The sequence below is a fragment of the Etheostoma cragini genome, chromosome 5 (assembly GCF_013103735.1).
Source record: "Etheostoma cragini isolate CJK2018 chromosome 5, CSU_Ecrag_1.0, whole genome shotgun sequence".
NCBI classification, from domain to species: domain Eukaryota; kingdom Metazoa; phylum Chordata; class Actinopteri; order Perciformes; family Percidae; genus Etheostoma; species Etheostoma cragini.
In genome coordinates, this window is record NC_048411.1 from 941,372 (window position 1) to 969,154 (window position 27,783).

General features: G+C 42.7%; 1 long non-coding RNA gene across 1 annotated transcript; it reads left to right on the plus strand.

The window, feature by feature from the left end:
- Positions 1-1,704: 1,704 nt before the first annotated feature.
- On the plus strand, positions 1,705-14,396 carry LOC117944934. Its single transcript, XR_004656700.1, has 3 exons — positions 1,705-1,944; positions 7,268-7,277; positions 14,386-14,396. It is a non-coding gene; the product is annotated as an uncharacterized LOC117944934 (long non-coding RNA).
- Positions 14,397-27,783: the final 13,387 nt, after the last annotated feature.

The following is a 27,783-nucleotide window of genomic DNA, read 5'->3' on the forward strand; positions in this document are numbered from 1 at the left end:
GATGGTGCCTCCGTTCACCAAAGTGTTGCTGCTGTCTTCTTCCTTCATCACTTTCCTGAAACAGTGAAGGGGATTTCAAGCTAACGTGATTTGCCATTTGAAAGATCGAGGAGGTCTAGGTCTTCAGAACAGCAGATGGTTTATACAGCTAGACAACGCCGGTGAAAACAAGTGAATGAACCATGAAAAATACCGTACACTGGTTGTAGTGAGGCTGAGTGCTGCTGCAGGGACTGTATATGCTGGGACTTGTAAGGCTCTGGAAAAGGTTGTGGGGAATTTGGCAAACCACTTGTCTTCCTGGGAACACAACAGTGTGATTCTGTCTTTAGGGCTTGATTTAAGGATACAATTATAAAAAGCAAATGTAAAACCATTAATTTATCCACTTGTCAATGTAGATTTTTAAAGATTGGAAATCTAAGAATAGACACATTTGACATGCTGCCAACAACTGTCTTTAGCAGTTTCTGAAGTATCAGCAGAATCGTGCATAGCTTCTAGCAGGACGTTCACAGCACTACGCCAACAGGCCAGCTTACGCCTATTGAACTCGTATTTGCCACAGTGTGATGGCTCACTTCCTCATGTCACATTCTTTTTTAAGATTCATGTGAACTCAGCTGTCCAGGAGTGTAATTAGAGGGTATTTAGATCATGGCTGAAGGAAAATTGGTCTGATTGTAACTTTGACAAAGTGCGAGTCACAGCTCTGATCCTCTCCTTCATTAGAGCAAATCCCTGCCACAAAAACCAATGAATAAGAGATTTACTGTAGTCTGGGAGGTCCGCCGAAAAGAAAAAAAAAGTCAAGTCTACTGTGCCTGTGTGAATGCGTGTGCGTATTGGATCTGTGATGTAACTTGAAAGGTTTCCAGGCTTCTTTTTTTTCTCTTTCCACTGTGATTCTATATCTTCTCTTCTCGCTGTCACTCACACCCCTTCCGCTTGACTTATAATTAACTGCAGTTGTTAATGGGCTCAAGAGGAATTTAGCTTGTAAGCTGATACTACAATTAGGGCTTGTTGACTTTGCATAAATGTTGGGGGGCTGCCCTCCCCGGGGGCACAGGGCAAAAGAAGGGCGTCTTTGAGGGGCTGCCAGACCTGGCTGGACCTCCTGAGATGTTGGAGGGGGAAGTGGAGTCAACGGCACACACAGAGAAACCATTTCCCTAAGTCCTTTGGGGTCTTACAGAACATTAGGTCCACCTCTGGAAACTTAGATGAGACCCCGTGGACCCTCCTCCAGAGGCTAACCATGCACAATTATTTAAAAGAGGAAATGGGCCTGTGGAAACTTGTAAATGTATATGTACGGGACTTTTCCTTTTATCAAAATGAAGTTATCTACCATAATGATCAGTGACTGAAGTGTTTTTGGTATTAACAAACAAATGTGGGTTTAAATATATATATATATATATATATATATATATATATATATATATATATATGTATATATTGTACATAAAAAAAGATGCTTGTATCATGAAACTACGAAACTACGAATTTACGATGATACACAGAGATTTTTGCTCCTTGTGCTGCCAGAACGGTTGCAAAATGACTTCTAAGGTCATGAAACACCAACCAGATAACCAACCGTCAGACCGCCTGGCGAGGTCGGACACTCGAGTCTGGTCGGTGGGTCCTGTAGTATCGTCCGTCCGGAGCGGTCCAGAGGGGTCCAGAGGGGTCTGGAGGGGCCGGCGGCCTTCATTTTGGCCAAGCTGACGTGTTCAGTCAGAAAGCGGGCACTGCCGGCAGTCTGACTCAAATGACTAATCTGATTGGTGGAGTGCTAACCCGGAAATGACGAGCTGGATGAGTGTGACCAGAGTCTCTCAAAATCTGGCAAAAGTCTTTTAAACGGACCTTTGTGGATCTGAAATGAAGACAGATTCAGCAGCCGCACGGCTGATTCTCCTTCAAATGTTGTCGGTGAACTATTTAGTAAAATAGGAGATCGTATTCTGGACAAGCCGCTATGACAGTCTGGCCTTTAATTTCTAGAGAAACTAGACCCATGTGACGCGTTCGTCCAATCATTGTGATACACTGATGTGTATCAATTAATGTAGTAAATTACATCTCGGATGCCTAAACAGGCTGAAAGGCAGACTATCAATTTGCATGTACAAATTATAGGAAGACCAATCGGTATGCTTTTATACTTGACATGCCTCAAATAAACTTTTCTCATATTTCAAGATTTTTTTCTGAATTCTTGAGTAGCCTAAACAAAGAACAAACAATTTATTTTCATCATCTCCCGGGTAACAGACCGACTATAATCTGCCTTCCTCACTGTCAGTGGCATCCTACCCCTGGCAACGCTACGGGAGTCTAAAGTTAAATCTGGGAAGTACTCGGTGAAGTACTCCTTTCAGACTGACATGTTGAGTTGAAATGTGTTTATTATATAAAATCTTCAAACGGATTAGTTGTGTAATTTATATTCAGATAGTGTAGTGGATGCGGGCGAGGAGACCACTGTAGGATCCTGAGCCAGAGCTGTGGGTTTCTCTGGAAAACAAGCTCTGTAATTGCCTCTTTCCTTTTGCTGGATGCTGCGAGTCACAACAAGTGCCAGAGCTCGTTCTCTTTTTTCTCTTCCTCCCTGTTGCTTAACAGGGAAAATAATTCAGCAACACAGATAGAACAAGCTGTAAAATAAGAAACTACCTTACGTCTCCAGGTGTATGCCAACACAGCTTCCAGCGAGACATAATTCACTGTGTCTCGGACTCCGTGCTGCTGGAAAGGAACACCTGCATATAAAGCTACTATTGTCCGATTGTACTGAACTGAAAATTATTTTTTGAATGACAATTAACGCTGTTTTGTTGCTTTAAAGGTCCAATGTGTGGGAATTTCTCCCATCTAGCATTGAGATTGTACAGTATATCGCAAGTTCAAAGTACATATTACAGCTACAGTAGCCTTCACGCTTCAAAAAAACGTCTCTTGCGCTTTTCAATATTCTGTTTCTTTTTCTGGACAAATAAGAAGACTCCTGTTTCCTGAGAATTGAAGTCAAGTCCCTTCATTCTCAAGTACTGCTCCATCAGACTGAAAATCAAGCGGAGGTGGAAATAAATCAATCAATCAAGTTGTGATCCATCTGTACAAATCAAGCTGCGTAGATGGATCCGAGGAGATGATTGATGATTTGAAGTTCAGTCGGTATGCTGCTGCTCCTGCATGTAAATTCTCCACCACTGTTTAATTCCAACAGCAGGGACTTTGTCAGGCTGGTTATGTTTGTTAATCTGGTTCCAGGTCTTTGTGTTTGCTTTGGCAGTGTCATCATGGGTGGATGTGATGCACTGTCCTTCATCACAGATTTCCTGCTCTTCTTTTGCCTTTTATTGTGTTGTTCAATAGCTTTTTCACCAAATAATGATGTCCTTAAACATGCAAGATATTGCAAGTCTGGACAACTCGTCCTGGGATCTTTCAGCCTATCTCATGTTTCGGTCAAGATATTTCAGAGATAAGAACAACTTGACAAGAGAGTGAAATCCCCTGCAGTGGTGAGGTGGAATGGAACCCTGCAGGTTGTGAGCTCTCCGGAGCTGCTCAGCCCTGCAGAGCGATCAATTAGGCCTGAGGACTCCCAGTGGATGGCAGTACAGATTACCGCAATGTCTGAAACATTGGCAAGAGCAGAGGTTAAATCTGTCCTTTGGCTTCTTCTAAATATAAACCTGTCTGGATGCAGCCAAAGAAATCAAGATGCAAACAGACCTCATATTATTTTCCAGAGCTGCAGGGGTTTGTGCTCCTCCCATTAATTAGGCGTCTGTGTGCACTTGGGTGGGTGGCAAGCTCTTTTGAATGCAAGCGATAAAAATGCAGTCTCAGAGTTGGTAAATCAAATTTCTGTGGGAAGGTTTTTGCGATCGTACTTTTAGGAAGCAAAACAACGTGGGTCTTATTTTTTGTTATTTTGCCATCATTTCTATCTATAATTAGAACATTGTTCTCTCCAAAGTACAATTGCTTAGATCTGGGAACACAGCAACATTGCTACAATGTCTCTAATAGGGGCGTCACCAACGGACGCCGCTCAAATGACTCTGGGCGCAATTGAAATCGACCTAAAGCCAATCAGAGCGATGAAGGAGATGACATGTTGCAGATATACCATCATCGCGTAAAGCCTGCCTCGGCGGTTGTGATTGGTGCCTCGATTTGGAAAAATCTGAAATGGGCTTGAAAGGGCTTTTGGCCGGACGGACTTGCAGAGCGAATCTCAAATTTGGGAGAAGTTGTTCTGGGTTTTCCTGAACAGAGAACACAACAAGTCAGACAATCAGCTTCACAGCCTCAAAACATCTGGAGGTGACCAAAATGTTCAAACGGGTCCCGTCAAATGCTGTAAAGGGACAGGTGTCGTAATGAGCTAACGGAACTAAACCAAAACTGTGGAGGCTTTTATTGAAAAAGGATTCTGTATCAACGTATGTAGTTACAGTCTGATACACATGTGAAAAATAGGCACAATAGATGTATTATTATAGCTTATATTTCAAAAAGCAGGAATACCTTAAACTTCACTTCAACTGTAAGTGGTGCTCATTATTCTCGAATGGAAGGACTCAGCTGTTTCAGTGTATCATAATGGTGACACGATTCCCACACTAATTGCCTCATAATTCTCTGAAAACATATCAAGAGACCGGTTTTAAAAGCTAACACAAACTCATCAGCATGCAAAGTCCGTAAAGTCTGTGTCATGTGAATTGGAGCAGCATGTCCAGCCCGTTGTTTCGCTTAGGGATGTTATGCTTTACCATGTGCATGGAAGATGGATGAACAGTGAGTCCTGCCATTATATCATATCTCCCAGAGAGACACGTGTTTACGGGACAGCAAACCGAGCCCTAATGAAGTCATCTGTGAGAGAAAGGCTGGGATAGGCCTGCAGCCAGCGTGTGTGTTCAGATGCCAAGTGCTGCAGTACAGTGATGAACGACTGCGGCCGAATTTTGCTAATGATCATTTTTTGGATAAGCAAATAGATGTATCCAGCATCAATATTTCTTAATTACCGTCGTTTCCTGTGGAATTCTCTGTTGGCGAAAAAAGGGGCGAAACAACCCGTCAGGCAAGAGAGAGAAAGAGAGAGATTGTGGGAAGCAGGAAAAGTAAACCTCAAAGGATGGATTTCATCATTCGTAATGGATTTTCACCCTTTTTTGTCTAGGTGTGTGTGCGCACATGTCTGAGAACAGTAAAGGGAGTGACACCCACATTAAAGGAGAAAGTGTGTGTGGGGGCAACCAAGAGAAAAACATTGTGACTTTCTCTGCCCTCTAAACCCCCTGCAGACTACATGCCAGTGGCTACATGCTGCTCAGAGTGGTTTAATGCCCTGTCAGCTGTGGTGGTGCAAGAGAACACACACACACACACACACACACACACACACACACAGGGCTAAACCCCCATCACAAAAGGCTGCAGCTGCTGCCAAGAAGCACATATGAATCCTGAGAGGCAGTGTGTGCTTGAGGTTTGGGGATGGTGGCATGACATGTGTATAGAGATTTTTGGTGTTTTTTGCCCCCAACATCTCCTGCCAGGCAGCATGGTAATGGTTAGGTTAGGGTTAGCTGCCTGGAAGGCGACGCTGGAGGCAAAAAACACCATCGAGCTCCCAGGAAGTGTGCTGCCGGGCTCGGAAGCAAATCAAACCTAGCAGCCAAACAGTGGAACTGTCACATGATGCCCCTAGCATCACTTTGACCATACACTCACATAAAAAACACTCGTCTGTGGACACATTTTTTAGGCATCACACAACCCCAGCAAAAAAACTCCTTTTGCTATCAGAATTCCGATCCTTTTGGTCGGATAACATTTGGAAAGTCTAGAGGAGCTTCATGAGTAAATCATTTAATCCCCATTGAAGTTAGAAGAGTGTGTAGCCGGCAAGTTTCTCTAGTGTGCCTGCTCTGTCATTTGTGGTGTCAAGAGTCTAAAATGCCCTTTACAATACACATGCTGGGCTTGGGTGTCAGTAGCTCAGTCCGTAGGGAGTTGGGTTGGGATCTTGAGGGTTGTTTGATCAAGTCCCTACCGAGGTGTTCTTAAGCAAAGTAAAGCACCCCCAATCACTGCACCTGTTGTTGCAGCCCACACACTGACATCTCTCCATTGCATGTTTAGGAGTGTGTGTGTATTTCAGGTCTGTGTGTAGTGTATATTAACAACAGAATGTAAAGTGTAATTTCCCCATTAGGGATAAATAAAGATCTTAAAGTGTGACCCCCTGCCATAGGAATGAATGGGGCTCAGCCTTAAATGTTTTAGTTCTAGTTCCTAGAATACATCCATGGTTAATGTAGGTGCTCTGTGTGTAGTTGGAAGCAACGGTGGTACTAATAATAGACTGAATGTACAGTGAGGGTTAAGGACACGTCTAAACACTGACCACTGACCGTTCGACTGGTCTGGTTCAACGGAGTTCCAAAGCAGGACAACTTATTTAGTGTGTCCAGGGCTCCAGAAGTACAAGCCCCAGCAGATGGCTTACAGTTGGAGCGCAGCCTGGGCTTGAATGAGCATGAAACCACCGAATCCATTTGGGTCTGGTGATGACATTCCACTACAGGCCCACAGCAGGGCCGGGCTGCCAAAAAATCAGCAACATTAAGGAAGTCATCTACTGCTCCCAAGGAGTATTAGCTCTCGTTTAGGTTCTGGGTTTCTCATGGCACAGTGTTTTGCTTCCATGTGCAGCAACACAGCGTTACAGCTCTGACTCTCACCTCTGACTCGCTTCTTCTGCATAGCAACTGTAGTTAAGGTAGTCTTAGAGCTGTCTGTCATACTAAACTGACATGATTTAAACTAATGGCTACAACTATCCTGTAGTATAAATGACACATAAGACTGTTTCTATGTTGAGGAACTTTACAGCGTCCATATTCTGCTCATTTTCAGGTTCATAATTGTATTTTGAGGTTGTACAAGAATAGGTTTAAATGGTTTAATTTAAAAAATAAAAAAAATATTTACATGCTACGGTTAGCCACCTGGTCTGGGCTAGAGACGTAGAAAGCCGAGCAGATGTTGAACAGCTCACCCAGAGACTGAAGACAGAAGACATTCAGAAACCGGATCTCACTCAAAACACCATGGATGGGTTTTTTCAAGTTTGTATGTGTGTGGAAGCACCAGAGACACAAAATAACACACCAGAGTATCATAATATTGGCACTTTAAGAATCAAATTAATGTTCATCTTCAACAGGAAACATTGTGTTAAACAAATACGTATCAGCTTAAAGTGGTTCTGCATCTGTGTGTAAAAAAAACAGCAAAAAAGTTGATACACTCAGATCTCAATATGGTTTCAGATATTTACTATCCAAGTCTTTATCTTGTTGCCACTCACTCTCTCAGTGCCACCCACCCACCACGCTCTCTGCTATCCAAACTCTCCGGTGTGAAAGGCCGGGATTAACCTTGGATTTGATGATGGCCGCAAGCCCATACACTCAGCAATCCCTCTGTCGGACCCACCCTCATGAGCTCATCTCTTCTAATGAATAACCACGGTCACAGGTGAACACACACACACACACACACACACACACAACAAATAGACGCTTATGCATGCAGACACATACACACTCACAACAGCAGCATATTAGCTCTCTTTTTGTGTGTGTGTCTTTAGTCAGATTTGATGGTATTGTTGCTCTGTCAAAGGCAGCTCTTACAAGAAGGCAGCCTGTCAAACCCAAAGTGGTGCTGACAGGGAGCATGTCCTAACGCCACACGCAGCTCGCACATACTGAACATACACAGCAAGACTGCATATGAAATCATTTTTAGCTCCAGTGTCTTTATTGGAGTCATAACTCGGAGAAAGAAGTGCGTCTGGCTCAAAGCAGAGAAGCCTGAAGTATGAAAAGGCCTTCTGGGAGGAAGGCTTAGCAAGCTGCGGCTGCGGAGCCGTGTGTGCAACGCTGCATTCACACTTCGGTTGGCAGTCCCCGGCCTCTCATGAAGGTGTAGCTCTCTGGATATGTTATATGTGTTGTTATATGTGCTGAGAAAGTAAATGCAGTCACTCCCAACTTGTCACACGAGGCCGCTTAGTTCGGACCCACTGGCATTCAATGCGCAGGGCGGTCTGATAGACTTCATAGGTTACTTCATTTTAGTAGGTTAAAATAGTTAAAAGTTAAAATAAGTCAACGTTGACTAACACACAGGACACAAACAGCGGTCTCCTGGTTGAAGGTCCTGTTTGACCTGTCCATACATCCACGCCGACTCCTCCCTACGCAAACTGTGTCACTCTTTATACCATGGCACCTTCCTTCCTCCTTAAAGGCAGCCCTGCATGTGCACACCTGACGCTAACGATGGGGTTCCACACAGTGAATCACCTCGCGAATCTTGGCTAGCGAAATTTTGCCTTTGGGGGCAACCTTTATCTGTTTGCTGGTATTTAACTTCTCCACATTCCAGTTCCAATATTCATATTATATTATGTACATTATTTTAAACCTAAGCGCACATCTTTTGCTCCTCTATCTCTCTCACACACACACACACACACACACACACTCACACACACACACACAGCGCCTCTTGTAGTGTGATCTCCTGAGGAGATAGTGCTTATTAGTGTCCTATAAATCTTTCCTACCTCCCAGGGGGGCCCTGAGTCCCAATTTACAGCAACACGTGCTGCTGTGGTTCAGGCTTCAGCCAGGGTGAGTTGTGGGATGTTCTTGGCCAATTTTAACTTTATGCCCAAAGTGATAAGATCATCATGGGACACTGTGTGAAATCCGGTTTTGGTCGCATTTATATTTTGAACATGTCAATGTGGTCTCCAATTGGATGTACTATAGGTTTAATCCAGGTTTTCATCGTATAGCGTTGAAAAACATTTTGAAAAGGATCAATATGACAGACTTATGAGTTAACAGTCGTGGTGCTGTTTCCCAAGGGCAGAAATGCAGAGGGCACTGTAACAGCAAAATCACTACAATCAACACATACCTCCACCTCCTTGAGAGGATGCAGGGAGGGGGTAAGGAGAGAAAAAAAGGAAAATAAGGGTGGGGGGGGGGGGGGGAGACAAGTTACAAGAGGAGGAAATAGAAGGTGAAGAAAAGGGAGAGGAGGGTGGAGAGGAGATAAATCTTGTGTCGTGTTCACAGCAGGCCTGTCAAGGTTTGAAACATGACATTTATGTGGCCTGAGATTGGTCATAACTCTAATAATGGCTGCAGACTATTTGTAAAAAAAATAAAAAAATAAAAAAAATGACGTTTGGAGGGAACCATTGTGGAGCATGAGTGACAGCAAAGCAGCATACAATGCCTGGGAGTAAGCTTGTAATCTGGGGTATCAGATTCACCGTGGTAAAAGGGCATGCTGGGAGTGAATGGAGTCTTTGTGGAGGCTGCGGCTTACAGGCTCATTTGCATGCAGTGATAAACGTTGTTTACACTGGACATACAGCTCTGTGAAGTGGTAGGTAAACGCAGCAGGAATGATAGATTTACTGCCTCACATGGGAGCCAGACGGTTATGGAGTAAGCACACACACTCACACAGCTGAACACATACACACACACACACACACACACACACACACGCAAAGATTAATTCATGCAACAGGTATGCAAACATAAGCTACACACAAACAGATACGCTAACACACACGCACTCAGACGGGTGATTTTGTGCAACACGGATGTAACAGACACACATACACACACACACACACACACACACACACACACACACACACATACACAAAACAGTATCCATCCTCCTGGTGATGAATGCCCACTTCTTTCTAGCATGGCCGACGTTCATATTTCCAGCCGATCTGTCAACATCACGCTCAAACAATGTTTATGTTCTCCATGTAGAATCAATAAACACATAAGATATAAGCTAGAGCTCTTGAGGGGGGGGGGCAGACCAGGTCCACTGCCTCGTTCCAGGAGGAGGAATCCCCTCACTGAGCAGACGGGGCAGGCTGTAGGGAGGGGCCCAGGGGCCACGTGCACACCCAGACCCATTTAAGGAGCTGAGGGTGATTTGTCATCCTCTGGAGGCGACGGACAGGAGGGTGGCAGTGTGGCGTTGGAGGGGTTGTGTAGGTGGGGGTGGCCGACAGGGCCACCGATTTAAGGCAGTAAACGGGTTTCGGGTCACTGGCAACACACAGTGGGCCAGTCACTCAGTTCCATAACTGGACAAGGTAAGAGGTACGGGTTGGAGTCAGTAGCGTGAGGGGAGGGGGGTCACCCCTCCACGGGGATTGAACCAGTGACCCTCCGGTTCCCAACCCAACTCCCTATGGACTGAGCTACTGCCACCCCCCTAAGAAGAGGGAAGACGGGGCTCCACGCGGCAACTTATTTACATAGAACGGAGTGGAATGGAATTTAGAAAGGTATAAATGTACCAGGTTTTAGCACACTTGATTTGCCCCTGCTGGGGGGGAATAAAGCATAGAAAATCTGCTTAGATATTAGGAATAATATTGGACAGAACAACACAATGTAACTCTGCAAAATAAAACATATTCATTATTAATTTCACTTTTCATTTTAAACAAATTGTATGTCTGAATACAAAACACATTTTCTGTAGACTCAGTCCTTCTTCAATCTTTTTTGAATAGTCTCCATGGCAGTCCTCTGATCCAATCACAATTGGCAGAATGACAGCACTCTGGCCCAAGAGGAGGGGGGGCAATCATATTTCAGGAGGGAGGTGGGGGGACCCCCCCCCCCCGTGCCCCCCTTCTAGTCCCACCCCTGAGTGCAAATGGATTACAAAACAGCAGGTTAAACCATTTCCCACCCCACCTAATCACGATATTCCTCCCACAGAAGGCCGAGGGGCTCAGTCAGGCCCACATGGTAAGACCAGACGCCACAGGAGACGGAGCTCTTTGATGGGATCTGTCTGCCTCTCACGCTGTCATTGCTGCTGTGCTGTGAAATGAACGTGACATCCACCTAACCCCCCCCCCCCGGCCCACCACCAGCCGTCCGACCCCCTTGTGTTAAACGCATCCCCCTGTTGGTGGGAGAAATAATATTGAGTTTCCCAGCTTCCCGCAGAGACTCGTAGCGGTGGAACGGCGCGGCGGTCAGACATCTTTCTCATGTACTGCCAGGCTGCTACTGCAGTGGAGGGCCGATAAATCAGCTGAGGTAAACACACAGACTGTGGCCGAGGGGAAAAGAGCAACAAATGACGGCAGAACTCTCCCTCTGTAAAGTGCTTTATAGATTGAATTGTTAGGTCAAAGTTCGAGTGATGATGCAGGCCGCTGTCTGCTTAATGTGCACCGTGCACGTGTCTGTGTACCGCCAAGGAGCCTTTGTTAGAGAAGAAACTCAGCGTTAGTCCGTAATACCTCTCTCTCTGCTGGCAGCATGACGTCCAGACTGCAACTACCCCAAACTCAAACAGGGTCCGCAGCATCACCGGAGTAGCGTGGACGCGAGGCGTGAACGCAGGAGACGATGTTAGTGTTTCTTCACCGTGTGACGTAGCCGTGGGATTGGCTGGGAGATGACAGTGATGGCGGGGATTGTAAATACAGACTTGTAGCTGAGTTAGCTGCATTGCTCTGAGACCCAGTGACATACATTTTTAGACACACGTGCAGATACACACACATGACTGGATTTAGCGAGTCTGACGGAGGCCTGATCGGTGTCTCTGTCCCTGGGTGGGCTGATTTAAAGTGTCCCTGAGGTCTCGTTCCAGGTAGGGAGGCAGACAAGGGCCGTGAATCTCCCACCCACCCAATCCTCCCTGCCTCCCTCGCTCGCTCGCATGCAAACACACACACACACACACTTGCTCAACGCAGATTCCACTTCCTCCACACAGCATCCATGCTTTCTCACACTGGCCCAGCCTGTCTGGGTCTTTGGGTTTGTGTGGATGTTTCTCTCTCCCCCCCTCCCCGGCCCGTCCCCAACGAGCTGCCGCACATTCCAGCAGCACCCGGGCTTATTATTGGAGGAAATTTATAGGGCCATTTATTTAACTGGATATGAATGACATCGTCTCTGGATGAGTGAAGCTAGGGCAAACTGCCGGGCCATGTGGTCCAGGGAAAACAGCGCAAGGAATAAATCAACTGGCTGCAGAAAAGAGAGAGCACAAGAGAGAGAGAGAGAGAGAGAGAGAAGTGGAGGGTGGGAAGGTGAGAGACAAATACAACAAGATAAAGGGACAGGAAAGAAGAATCAAAGTGAGAAGGAAAGCCAGTGGCACAAGAGGAAAGAAAGTGGAATAAGAAGAGTAGATGATCAGTGGGGGGGTTTTACCACGCTGTAGACCATGAGCTTGGACCATTAACCATATACAAAATATGCAGTTGGGCCCCTAGTGACTTCTTCTACGCATGTGTATTCAGGAGTATGCACCTTATGAGCACAACATGACATAAAGAAAACAAGTGACATGCATAAAGCTGGGGGGACCAGGTTACAGGGACTGATCCTGTTGTCAAATGGAGTTCTATGTCAATTAGAAATAATCAAAGATCTGAAGTCTATATATTGGGTCAACTATCTAGTCATTAAACTGTTCTAGTTGTAATCGGACGTTGGGAGCATCACGTGCCATTACTTCATCTTTCTTTTCACATGTTACACACATGCTACACACATCCCACTCAGTCTAGGTGTCCCTTCCCTGCTTCCAGGTGATACTCACAGAGCTGACTAACTGGTGTGAGGAGAGTCTTCGTCATTTATGAAAAATGCTGTAAAAAAATGTTTACAGTTTTTTAAGATTGCTATGACAGTTTTTTTTCAATACTTTTAACAACTTTCCTAAAGTCTTAACACAGTTGCTTGTGCACTAAATGCTTGAACTTCTTTTACACACAAGCTCAACCAAGACCAAAACATTGGTTTTTACTGACAAATTCAGAAATGCTTTCCCGCTTTATGTCAGAACAGAGACCATCATGTTCTAACCCTAACTTATAGGCTAAAGTCAAAGTTAACAGCTGTTCATTTATTAAATGGAAACACAAATATCTCCCCTGTGTTTTCATGTCTTCCATTGTTACGGTCAATGAGAGAAACAGCTGATTGAAGTAATGGTAATAGATCAATCAGCTGATTCCCATCTGGGAAACACACTCAGGGGTTGAGGTTCTTTCAGTCACATGACCAACTGTTTTTACAGTATTCTTCATATGTTACAGTAAGTTAGTGTTGTACTTCGACAGCAAAGATTACAGTAACCAAACCTGGCCACAGATGATTCTGATATATTACAGTAGTACATACAGTATTGTGATATGTTACAGTAGTACATATAGTACTAGAGGACCTATTTAGGACCTATTTAGGCTGATTTTGTGTGGAAAAGCAACAAAACAGTGAAGGTGAACACAGAAAGTAAGAAAAAAATTCCTGAACGAGGGTGAGGAAGACGAGGACCAGGACAACTCTGTCTCTGTTTCCTTTTTTTCATAAACCATTCATTCTGTCTCTGCCCCATGTGAGTCGGGGGCAGATGGGAGTCGTGCATGCTTTACGACATAAATGTCATATGGAAATTTGTGAAATCCATAAAAAAATAAACATTTCTCATTACAAACAATAACAGCAGATGAAAAATGATTTCAAAAAGTTGTAGCTATCTATGGTTCTCTGATTGCTAACGTTAGCTCAAAACCTATTCCCCTGACAGCCTTGTTGTGTTTGATGCTAACTTGTAGCAGCAGTGACCCAACTTGGTTAAGTAGGTCTATTTCCACTGGGTTGACAGTACAGAAGTCCCTCGTTAGCATCTTGTAGGCGACTTGTCGCAAAGTGACGCAGGCACAACTCCCATCTGCACTCGACTCCCATCGCGGAGAGACACATTCTATAACGCCACTCCGACACGGCTCATTTATTTTTGTATTGAATTTCTGCAAGAAAAGAAACCAAATGCAGCATTTACTAAACCCAACAAAACTAAAATGTAGAGAGGCTTAGAGAGGAAGAGCAGAGTAAAACACAATCTACGCTCAATATAATATACCATTATCTATTATATTATCTATTATTTATGGGCAGACCTGACACATAGTAAATAATGCAGTTTCTGTAAATGAATGTGATATTAGTGTTTTAATAACACTGGGCTATGGCTGACTGAATGTTCCTGGTGGGAGAGAACATGTGTTAGTGTTTTGGAAGAATTATGGGATGTTGCATTGTTTCGGTAGACATTGCTTGTTGTGTTAGTGTATTATTGTATTTTGAAAATTAGTGTTGGAGTTAAGTCTACAATGTGTGATTCTGAGCATGAAGTTCACCGTTTAGCCAGTTGTGTGTTGTAGGTGTGTAGGTGTTTTAAGAGTTTAGGAAAATTGTTAAAAGTATGGAAAACATTGTCATAGCAACCGATGAAACCCGTAAGATGCATCTGCTCAAGTCAGAAATTTAGCTAGATTTGTAATTATATTTGCCATCCATACTTAAACACTTAATATGTAACACTTTTTCTTTTCTTTAAAACAAAGCAACAATATTAATAATAACTAAAATCACTTAATGAATGAAAGACAGGAGCTTTGCTCTTTTTACAGACACACACGGAGTGTCACTTCTCGGCTAGCACCAACCAACATCTGTACTTTCCCATTCTTTGGCTGTTTTTAGGTAAGAAACAGACCCAGAAATGCCCAAAAGGTCAAATCAAGTTGAATAAAGTGGAAAGATGTTTAAAAAAAATAAGGGGAGGGGGAAAATCTGGTTTGCATATCATCTAAACGCATGTCTTTCACCTGGACCGTTGTACTTGTATGTTCTTTATCTCTAGCATGCTATTTGTTATTCTGCACAGTTGTATTGGCAGCTGTTTCTTATCAATTGTTCTTTTTTACAGAAACCAGAGACACTGTTAGAAACCCTCTACTACTCTTTGGTCAACCTCTACTGATCGATCACTGTTTCCTCCGCACCATTGGCTGATGCATTTCCACCTGGATGACGACTTTCTGTCCCATCTGAACACATAATCCAAGACTTGTCATTGTAGCGTTCACGGTAGCCTCCCGGGATCATTAGCAGGTATTATTATAATATATAATAATATATTCAGAAATACAACATATCAATGAGAACACCTGTGTTGATCAATGACACAGTTGGAGGCTGCTAACCTAATAGAGTGGAACACTTTCACACATGCACTGGAACCCTGAACTGTCTAGAAATTACCGACAAAGCTGTAGTATGTGAGAACCCAAATGTCAGAGTCAGTTGAACTGGACAATAAAACAATAATTTGTCTCTCCCTGTTCACTACCGTTCATATTCTTTTGAAAGCAGGGCATGACTTCGGCTCTCTGTACTTGTGAACTGAAGACAGTGTGTGTGTGTGTGTGTGTGTATGTGTATGTGTATGTGTGTGTGTGTGTGTGCGCACGCGCGCGCGCACGTGCGTGCGTGTGTGTGTGTGTGTGTGCTGAAGTCTCATATTCTCAAATGGGGATGGATGATTTAAATGCATATCAAACACATTAAAAAGAGCCAGACAGCATGCTGGGAGTTTTATCCATGGATGTATGAAGAGTTTCATCACATGCCAACATGTGATCTGACTCCTCATTATGCGTGAAAACAAACGTGATCTGAGGCTACCCCCCCGCCTCCACACGATAGTTTTCCACATTTATATTAGAATGAATGATATGGAAAAGCCTTCATAGGTCACCAGAGCCCTGTTTACTCAGCCAGCCCTAATGCTAACAATCCTTCACACACACACAAAAAAACACACACACGCACACACACACACACACACACACACTACACTAAGTGACTGACACCGCCGGCTGTCACAAGCCACTTGGGGGGATAGAGGGTGGAAATAGTGGGTGGGAGGGGGGCAAATAATCCCTGTCCACACACACACACACACACAAACACACACACAAACCCACAGTTGCATAGACCTGCATGACCCACCTCTGTGTGCTGTTAACTGTCCAAGACTTTGCGATCATCACTCATAATATTCCACAGTAGCTGATTGGCGGGGAAATTGGGGGAATGATGTGCTCCATGTCAACTGTTTCAATACTACACCAACCGGCCTAAAGGGGGTGCTGCATATATGTTCAAGTCACACACTGTAACTTGTACTGTATGCCATTGATTGTGTATTCCCAAAATGTGACGGAAGGAGGTCGTTACTCATTGGTCAAGCAGGCAGGTGTTGTGGGTATAGGTTGATATTTCAACAGATCAACAGATCCTCAGTCATCATCGTCTGCTTTCCTACACACAGTGGACTGAAAGTGGTCGCACAACACAAAACATATTAAGTAAAAATGCAATTGCTCATAAAAAATCTTTTCATGCACACAAGCAAATACACACATTCTTCACTTACTTACACACATATACACACACAATGCAGCTAGCTGTACGTGGCAGGCCAGTGTGTTTGGGTCAGTAAGTGGGAAAAGGTGGAGTGTGGCGTTCTCAGCATTGAAAGCAGCGGCAGCAGAGATCCCAGCGGACCGACTGCTGTTTACTCTTCTTATTTGGTCAAGCAGACGGCTCTCCGTCACAGTATTAAGCTCAGTCCCATTTCCTGTTTCTGCTCCGCAAAGCCAGAACACCCGGAATTGGAAAACAATGTGGAATAGCTTTTCTGCAAATGACTCAAATGTAATAAATATATATACTGTATATAAAAGCATATCATTTGGACTGGACGGATACTTCCTGCTGCTTATCCCACTAACAGCCATCAGTCAGTCATCGGTTTAAATGTACTACATTTTAGATATTTTTCCTTCCTCAGTCATCATTTTTTACTATTAATTACTGGCCTAAACAGAAATGTTTCAAGTATGTTAATAAAAGTTCAAATAATTTCTGATACAACCACCTATCTTCATATTTATAATGTTAGTATAATGTAAGTTAGACACGGGTAATGGTCCTAATTAATGACTTCTATGGGCAAATAGGACTTTCAGCCACAAAACGGTTTAGGATTTAAAATAAATTGTACAAATTGGAGACATTAAATGTAACTTTAATTACTGCCTTGTCAAATAATGTATCTCCCAAACAACCTTTGATGAGCTACCCTGTTTCCATCTGTGTGACGATGCATCTGAAAAATCAACTACTTTTTAGCTCAGTAAACAGAATATATTTCTAACTCATGAGGGAACACTTAGTACTACCACACACCACTTCCATTTATCAGTTGATATAAAGTTAAGTATAAATAATTAAGAGTCAGACTGCTCCCAACCAGGCAGTGGGGCTGAAGGATTTGGTTGAAAAAAATCTAATTGCAATTTTTCTCCCAAATATTTTGGATTACGATTCGCATTTGGTTTTTCTAGCTACATATTGTACCTTTTACGATCATGTTAAATAAAGTGACAAAAATAAATTAAAGAGCCACTTAAACTAGAAATTTAATACATTGTGTAAATGTATGATGTGATATGTTACATTATTGTAGCATTTATCTTGTAATTTCTTTTATTTATTTCACATTCGATTAATCGCGGTCTTCAGGATTAGCTAATGGCATTCTTTCAAATCGCCATTTTGATTTGAAACACGTCATCGTTCAGCGCTACCATCTATGTATCACACTGTAAAGTTCTTTACTGTGCAATGCATTCCAACTGTATTTGTATTTCTCCTCTTCAGTGCGTTTGTATTGTATTGTGATTGTATCTCATTGTATTGTACTGTATTAACAGTATTCTGGTGTGACTGTATTTAGGGTACCTGGCTGAAAAGACACCTTAATTTCCCTTAATAAAGTCATTATCTATCTATCTATCTATCTATCTATCTACCTATCAGACAGTCGAGTTTAACCCCTCTGCTCTCACTTCAGCCTCCACAAGCCTGACCTCAGCCCTTTGCCCAGGTGAGTCCATCTGAAAGCATTCCTTCACTGGGGGGGGGGAATGTATGGAAGAAGATGAGTTGGGGTGCTGAGTTAGAAGGAGGACCCACCACCCACGAAGCTGCCACGCTCTCTGCTCCTCTGAAGGTCCCCTACCTGCTAATTTGCATCGGTAAACAAGCAGCCGACAACTTCAAAGTGTCGACACCATTGAGGCCTGACGCGGGAATGGACCTGTGTTTAAGCATGTGTGCAGGTGTGTGCAGGTGTGTGTGTGTGTGTGTGTGTGTGTGTGTGTGTGTGTGTGTGTGCATTTATCAACCTGAGTGTGTATTTGATTATATGTCGTGGGAATACCTTTCTCAGAACTTGAGACTATTTGATCATTTGGCCGTAACACTGTGGAAACTTGTTTATATCAATTTATACCTACATGTTACAATGATGTAAAACCTTCACAATGATCGTGTCTTTTAAATACTCATAGTTTATTGAACACATTTTTTTATGAAGTATAATACTAGAATGGACAGCATCCATATCGGCTTTCAAAACCCCAAATCAGTAAAACCCCAGTGTGTATATCTGTATACTAAAGAAATCCATCAATGTGAATGTGTGTATACGTGTTTCTTTAGATGGGCCACCACCCACGTAGACATGTCAGGTAAATATTTGGAGGGTGGAGGGGGGGGAGGGGGGGGTGGTGAAGTGTCCAGTGTCCAGAGAGGACACATGCCATCTGAAGCTATCCATCGGCTCCACGTAGGCATGGACGGAGACACCTGATCCTGCATTAGGCCGCCTCTGAAGCTCCACAATATCACGGCTCAACCCCAAACATCAACTTGAACCAAAGGGCCTCCAGCCAAACACCTCTGTTTGTGTATGTTAGCAAATATCTTCCCTCTCACGTGCGTATTTCTGCTTGTGCGTGTACGTCGGTGTACGTCATGTTCGCTTGAAAAATCCCAGAAACTTGAGAGACACGGAGAGTGGAAAACAAGGGGTTGAGTAATTGTTTTCAGCTCTAGTAATTCATGTGTGGATGTGGATGTTTTCAGGCATGTGTGTGAGTGTGGGTATTGGGGGAGTTGTCATATGTCACATGGAGAGATGGGTGATGACAGAGGCTTTTCTACGTGTGTTTCAACAACAAGAGCTACAGGCAGAGGGCTAAACGCGGAGGGGAAAGGCAGCTCATATTTGCTAACTCCCACTAGGTTTTTAAGAACACCAGCGATGCGTCACTTCCAAATTGACTGGCAGGTACGTTTTTTTGCAATGTATTAATGTCCGGGCATCAACGCAGGAGTCAAAGTCTTTCCTCTTGTTGTGTCAGTGGGGCTGTGCAGGGTATGTCTTTGTACCCAAATGCCCACCTCTCCCCCTGCGGTGCCAGGTGTTCTTACACCAGCAAACCACACAGGGGAGCTACTGCTTTTTCCAAGGCCTGCAGCACACACACACACACACACACACACACACACACACACACACACACACACACACACACACACACACACACACACACACACACACACACACACACACACACACACACACACACACACACACACACACACACACACACACACACACACACACACACACACACACAGTCTCTCCAGCCAACATTCTCGGCAGTCAACCTGCAGCAGGGATCAGCGCCTCAGGCTCGACGCGAGAAGGGCAGTGGTGGTTTCTCTTTGCAGTAGAAGAATAACCTTAAATGAATAATATGTACACGTTGTATCTGCTGTTTGTTGAATGTTTCTCCTGATTTTATTTATTTGGAAAGGAAATAGATGGTGCATGGTTGTCAAAACATCAACTGATCACTGACTACTGAAATATTAATCAATCTCCATATCTTATTTACAATAAACCCTATTTATTATGTAAAAGTGGGGGTAATAAATTCTGATGGTCATATTTGTATTTATGTAGCTATTTCTTTTGAAATAGCTATTTAGAAATCTGATAGCATATTAATTTAACAGGCAGGTCAGCCACAACAATTTGGAAGTTTCAACAGGACTAAATTAAGTAATTATTATTATTATTATTATTATTATTTCCTAAATCCTGTCCTCTGCACTTTCTATATACTTTTGTATATCCTGCACTATTCCATACAGCCTCTTTTTTCTTCATGGTAAATAGTTACATATTCTTATGTATGTGTTATTATGTATTGTTTGATTATTTCATGTTAACGTGATAACAATCTATTCATGTATGCACCAACAACCAAGGTAAATAAATCCTTTTCTCATTCTGATTCTAACGTGTGTAAACAGGAAGTGGATTCATATGTCGTATTTGGATGTTATGTCATTTGGGTTTATGCATATAGCTATTTATTCTAAGTTTGAGATCATGTTTCTTTTCTGGGCAGGTCAGAAATGAATAGATTTTACAGTTTCAACGGGACTAAAAGGTTACATTTAGCAAAATTCTTTAGTACAACCCTCCTCCCCTTAGTCATATGTAAACACCTCTTGGTATCTAGGACAATGACGTCAGACATACGGTAAGAGACACACAGCAAGCGAGGACACGTTCTAATAAATATCATTACATTCAAGCTGGCTGAAAGTACGCCAGCCTGCGAGACGCACTCTACCACTACAGTCAAGATGAATGAGCTGAGAAATCAGACCCAAACACCAGAGCTCACTCCGATGTTTGGGTCCTCTCAGCGTAAAACACACGGGAGGTTGGTCCGATAGGTAAGCCCAGAGACATTTCAGCGCGTCTGTCCCAGGGTCCAGCCATGTTTTAGCGTGCATGACTGGACGATAGGGGCCTGTGGAATATCTGCATCAAAGTATATATCAAAGTATGGGCGAGGTGGAGCATGAGCAGAGTAAATAAAGGAATCTAAAACTGTGGCAGACACATTTTCTGTGATGAAGAGGATCCAACGCGTACTTTTGATGACGTTTTTATTGTCAAGTCATTTGATTTGTCAAAACATCTAGGTTTCATGGGGTTATCATCTTTTTTGCTTATGGCTAAAAACCTTTTTCTTAAAAAAAAAAAAAAACATGTCTTTTTTTTTTCATTCAGATTTTTCTTTAGTGCAAGTTGCAAAAATAAATGTACTTTTTATTTTGAAAGAATAAAAAATAATAAAATATATTATTCAGTTAACTGAGTTAAATGTCCCATGACTGTACATTATATCAGGTTTGGGATGTATGTTTGTATGTATCTTTTATATATTATTTATACATATATTACAAATGTTTTACACATTGATACAAGTTTTTTTATAATTCCAGTTTGTTGAGTTCTAAATCATTTTCTTAATAAAATAATAATGTGTGATAATTTAATTTGCTTAACAACCAGAAGTGAAGTCTTTTACATGATAGAATGCAGCGGTTTAATTAATTAAGTTAATTAAATTGATTAAATTAATTTGACCCACAATTTATTTGAAATTAAATATTTTTATGAGTATACATAATAAACAACTCTAAAAGTATTATAGGCAACATAATAAATATATCTGGAATTAAAACAAATAAGTGATTATCTTTGCAAGTTAAATAAAGTCCACATATGTGCTGTGTAAAAAGCTAAAAATAAAACCTGTACTATGTTACATCAAGTTTGAAAAAATATGTTATAAACTGTATATTTTAAATATTTCCCAAATTATTAGAAACAGTGAATTCTGCAGATTATATAAATGACACTAAAAACAATAGTAAAATAATATTCGAAGTCCCAACAAAGAAAAAAGATGCCACTTCATGCTAACAGAGAAGCTTATTGATATTTTGATATTTCCTTGGATAAATTCTTTGGCTGCTTCGGGGCTGTAGTCGAGGGAACTGTTTCATTATACGAGGGCGGCTAGTCTCTGGAGCTTTTGTTTTCCTTCAGCTCTCAAACGCTCCCCGCCACCTCCAGAGCGGGCTAATGGATGCAGATGGAGGAAGTGTTTGACATTATGGACACAGCAGTGCTTGTTTTAGGGGCTGGTCACATGGTCTGCCCTAGCAAGCCACACAGTGCCCCTTAATGTGACCCAGACCCCCCGGCCAACTCCAGGGGGTTTCAGGAACTGTCCGCTCTTGGGGAACTGAGTGTCAGTTTAGCCCCCCCAGTGAACCCAAGTCAACATGCCTTAATCCCCCGATCACCTAAAGTTACACTTTTGGTCTGCAATTAGCCAGCCGGACAAATCTCCCCCCACACCCATACTGAGCTCGCCCGACATAGAGCTCCGAGCTGGGGGCTGCAGCCAGCGAGCCAAGCCCTGGGCTGGGACCCAGAGGTGCTGCCTGCGCTGCCGGTTTCCATGGCACAGTGCCGGCCCCGGCCACATGGTCCCTCATCTTTCACTGTCACCGTGCTGGAGAGGAAGAGATCAAAACAAACATGTGGTGGCAGGGAGAGCCTGACATGATGAATCGCCATAATCAGTACCAGACAGCCGAGCGCTCGCTATGATTGGTGGAGGCTGCTTTTGACAGATTCTCTGAGTGACTGAGTGACAAGATGCACAGAGCAAGATCTATGACCTGAAGCACAGCCGTCATTATGCGCTGTGTAAACATTTTCTAAGGTGGGGGAAATATTTCCAACATGGAAGCCGGGTGTTTGGTGGGCGCCGTGTCCATTATCAACTGGCCCGAAGTCATGCCAGCAGGAATGATGGGGGTGTAAATTCCAATTCTTGGTATCAGCTGCATTCTGCACATTGTTTACCTCCTGAGTGACTTCCTGCTTTTTCATCTTGGAAGAGGAGCACAGGAAGGCCCGAAAGTCCCCCCCAACCCAAATGTCCTGTACGCCCAAACAAAAAGGCCATATTGTAGCTAATTATCCTGTCTCCTCCGCTGCACTTTTCCAGCCGGGGGTGTGGTACTGGCATTCCTCGAGGTCAAATCTCTGCACGCCTCTGATGCCCTAATTTCACTGTTTAAGGTTGGAGTGTTTTTATTTTTAATGGACATGTTTTCCACTTCCTGATGCTGGTAAAAGGACAATCCTGATCCTGCTGTCCCAGAACATACTGACACTAAAACCCTCAACTTCAGCGTTTCAAATTGGAGACAAACTGGAGGACTCATCATCTTACCGACCCCTGAGATTGGAGCCTTTCCTAGTGGGAGAGCAAAAAAAAGCAGCAGGAGGAAGACTGGAAGGAACAGGATCAGCGGCTGAAAGGTGCCTTTACTGAGCAGACTGACCTGAAAGGAAATATTCACTCAGCTGAGATTTTTGCTAGAAAAGAAGCAGACTCTAGCCACCCCGCTGGCTTGCACATTACCTCCGCTAACACCGTTATTAATTTCAGCTAGGGAGGGGAAAGTACTTAATGGGATATGCACACATGCACTTAAACACACATGCACAGTGGGCCTGTCTGTAATGGCCTTTGACTAGAGGGGTCCGTGGTTCAAGTTGATGAAAGCAGAGACCGGTGGAGAGTGAACGAGCCGGGGATGGCTGAGAAGGGACAGATGGAGGGAGCACTGCAGGGACGAAGGGATGGAAGAAGTTGGAGGGGGGTTGAGGGGCATGAGGTGGTGGGGAGGGGGTCTCTGCCTTAAGCCCCCTTCTGCCAGAAACAACAAGCAGGCCTTCTCATATTCAAATAAATAGCGGGCCAGTGGGGAGCATGGAGGGGCGACAGATAAGGAGGAGGCGAAGAGGCGAGAGCCAGACGGCAGGATGGCTTCCCTGCTACACTGAAGCCTCTTTAGGATCACGGGCCAGGCCGAGAAGAGCAAAGCAGGCAGTGACAGATTTATAATGAGCAGACTCTGCCCTCGTATTTAATACCTGGCTTATGAAGTATTAGAGAGACAAAGGCCGCAGATCCTGCTTCGGGGACAAGAAAAGGCCTTAATTAATTTGGGGAGATCATGGAGGCCGAGCCCACATCATCGGTTCTTTGTGGCAGGAATGCCAGCTATTTCCCCGGCGCTCCAATAGGGCTGCAGGGAGAGGCGAGGTGATGACGACTGGGGCCGCCGCCGCAACAGATAGGCAAGGGATACTTTTCAAAAGCTAAAAGCTTCCCAGTTTTAAAACAAAGACGAGAGGGGAAAGGGAAGAAGTGATTTTGAAAAGGGATCTGACTCCAAGCAAACCCCCCACCCCCCTCCACCCTTCCTATGTCCCACACAGACATTCCAAACTGTTTGGCACTCGCTCAGTTTCTCAACAACTCAGAAAGGAATATTCAGAATAACAGTATACCACACAGGGCCATGCTCCTGTCCTGATGAACATGAAGTACACTTTTAGGCAGTGGGGCAATGTAACTAAGTACCTGTACTCAAGTACTGTAGTTGAGTACAAAATTGAAGTATTTGTGCTTTTCATGCCACTTTCTACTTCATCTCCACAACATTGTATCCAAAATATTGTACTTTTTACTCAACTATATTAATTTGACAGCTTATGTTACTTTATAAATTAAGGATTCTGCACAAAAGACACATATTCTAAAATATGTTTTATTTTAAATTAAACTACCCAACATGTAGGCCTACAAGTACAACTAAATGATTAGCTGATTGAATCAAGATCTGTTTTGATCATTTCGGCTTTCTAAAAAGTACTTTTAATACATAAATTAATAAATACATAAAATAATAATAAGTAATACTTAAATTAAGTAATAAGTACATACATTAATATGTATGTATATTTTACCTGATGATCCTAAATACTTTTACTTGACTAACATTTTCATTGCAGGACCTTTACTGTATTACTGAGTATTTTTACAGTGTGGTATTAGTACTTTTACTTAAGTAAAGGATCTGAAGGATCTGCTTTTAGGCCTGATGTTCGGTAGGTACAACTGCTTCTAGCGTGATGTCCTGGCTGGATGATGACTTCCTGATAACAGCGTTGGGCCCAGGTGTGGGGGTCTGGCAGCAGAGTGCCGGGGCCGACCGGCCGGCGTTGAGCTGTTAAAGGCCCAGTCGCCAGCTCTCAGGCCTATATTCTTTAACTCTGAGAAGAAATGTGGAAGGAGAACCGTCCTTACCAAGATAAACAAATAGCGGTGGTACACATCATCTCAGACAACTGCAAAGAGGGAGGGAGAGAGTGAAAATTGTGCTTTTCTTTCTTTGTTTCTTTTCACTTCTGCGTGGCGGCTTGTGCACATCCATGCGAGACAAAAAGGGAATGTTCAAAGTCGGAAAAGTCCGCAACAGTTTAACGCTCTGCAAAAACAGTGCAAATAAGGCACGTTTGGCCCCACAATCTGGCCTCCCTCAGGTGGAGAAATACACCAGAGTAGTGGTCAAACCTCAGAATCCACAACGACACAGACAAAAAAAACATATTTGACATTGTGACTATGTTTAATCCAATGAAAGAAACAAGAAGTCATATCAGGAGCATGTTCAGAAATGTATTATAATGTAATATAAAAACACTATTATTTGGTGTAATGACCTTCTTTCAGAAACACATCCTTGCTTCCCCTGAAACTTAAATGAATAATATAAAAACGGTGAACTCTGCGGGCCTGTTTTCCCGTGTTTTGACCATGTGTGTGGGAATATATTCTGGAACAGACACGAGGGAATCGTGATTTTCACCTTTGGTCAGCCATTGTGTTCATTTCTATTGTGTTTTTATGCACATGTCCTTTTTATGATGACCCCCAAAATACAAAGAGAACAGGGCTGAACAGGAAAACCACATTTATATGCCAACAAGGAAATGTGTTAGGGCTCCTTTTTTTCTTCAGAAATAGAGAATAATAATATCTACGAGAAAGGAAAATGGCCAGACTAACACAGGAGTCAAATTGATATCCTTATTATAAAACATGATTATACCGCCACAGGTCCCCCCCAGGCCCAACATATTTTAAAAAAAATGATATGCAAACAAACATTTTTAAAGGGATTTTAGGGTATTTTTTGTCTTATTTGAAGAAAAGAATTAGGGCCACATGTGAAAAATGTGATGTAATGAGTTCAAAGTTTACAGTCAGAACTTCTATGAGAAAAAAATCATAATTCTGAGTTGAGAAGACATTATTGCCAAGTAAGTAGCTCTTACAAGACATTTGCAGAGATGGTTGGTGCATGCTTCAACAAAGAAACATAGTGAACAATGAATACAGAAACAAATATATACAAAATAGCAGAATTCACAGTTGAGAAAAAAAACATTCAGACTTCTTTCTCACAACTCAACTCATTTTTTCATATTGGTCCTTAATATAGACTGCTAGAACATTCCTTAGGGAGCTTGCAGCTTTGTGTGGTGTATTATTACTGTATCTATTGATCTAAGATTACTGTACTATGTCGCCTTTACGCATGACTGCCGGCCATTGAAGGACGATGTGGCGCTGCCAACACCAGCCACTCCCATCAGTACGACCTAGCCAATGCAAACGCGCACGCGCGTGCACGAATAACCTCAGCTTACACGGTATTCATCTCTTTTTCAATATATCCGCGTGCATATGTGCACATATTGACTACCTTCTGCACAATTAGAGCGATAGTTCGTTTTCATTTTTGTATTCATGATAGCAAACCATGCCTGCCACGGTCAAAAAAAAGAAGCAAAAAAAAGGTTTTTAAATATTCCGCTATAACCAACGGCAGACGATAGAAACGACATTACAAATAAGGAAAAAACAATACTGAGAGACATCGGACAAATATTCATCACTGTGGTGAAATGTTTGGACGTTTTTACTGAAAAACTCCAATTAATGTTCGCGCTGGTGTGGATCTGATGTCGGGAGGCACGTGGAGTTCTTCTGCTGTTGGAGTTCTGAACCATCGGAGGAGAGACGTAGGACACCCCCCCCAGACCAGACCACTGCTCGCACTATAATACCGAATAACACAATATTAAATATTTAAATGTGTGCGCATTCAAAAAGGATAAATAATACTTCAATTATACAGATGGAACCTATAGTGATATGACAGCAAAACTGCATCATAGCGATCCTAGAATAATAATATGGAGCTAGTCATTTACACTCTAAAAGCCTATTAATCCCAATCTGAATACTTTACGGAGCCCCTCAGGGAAATTATTAATTTGCAGTTACCCACGGTCAGATTTAATGTAAAAATAAATAAATAGTAACAATTATTATTATTAATAATAATAATAATAATAATAATAATAATAAGTGTATGAAGTAACATGGTTAAAGAGCCAGGAAAATAAATTAAATTAGGTTAAAAATATGTTTCTTCTCGGAAGGAATATTATAGAAATAGTATGAGTATTTGTGTACTGATTCTGCTGATACTTATTTAATATACTTTATAATATAAAAGGAACTAAAAAGCCCGCACACATTTTCTGTCCATGTAACTCCATTTATGATTGTGGTTTATAAATGAGATGTGAACTGATAACTTATCTAAAGGCAGTTGTTGCGTTTTCTTCGATTTTTGTCAGAATCAGAAAAAGGTTTTTTCTGCCAGAATAAGTGAAAAGTATGTAAAATTTGCCTTGATGAATGGTTCATAGGCTACATAAACAAACACGCATGTTAAGCATTAATTTGAAATAAATACAGAAACAAATATTTACATACAAAATAAGTGTTACGCATGAGAAAAAATGGAGCTGAATGGGTTGAGAGAATGTCCAAAAGAAATGGGCAATGGGCAGAGTCCAGGATGAAGGGTGGAGGTTTCTGCATGTATGCGTTATTAATGAAGACTATATTTGGCCTCGCAGTGACCACCGGCCGGAGATAGCTGAGGCACCTCTCTGAATACCTCCTCCCGCACACCCGCGTCTCCGCGTGCGTTTCCTAAAACCCCGCAGAGAGAGAGAGAGAGAGAGAGAGAGAGAGAGAGAGAGAGAGAGAGAGAGAGAGAGAGA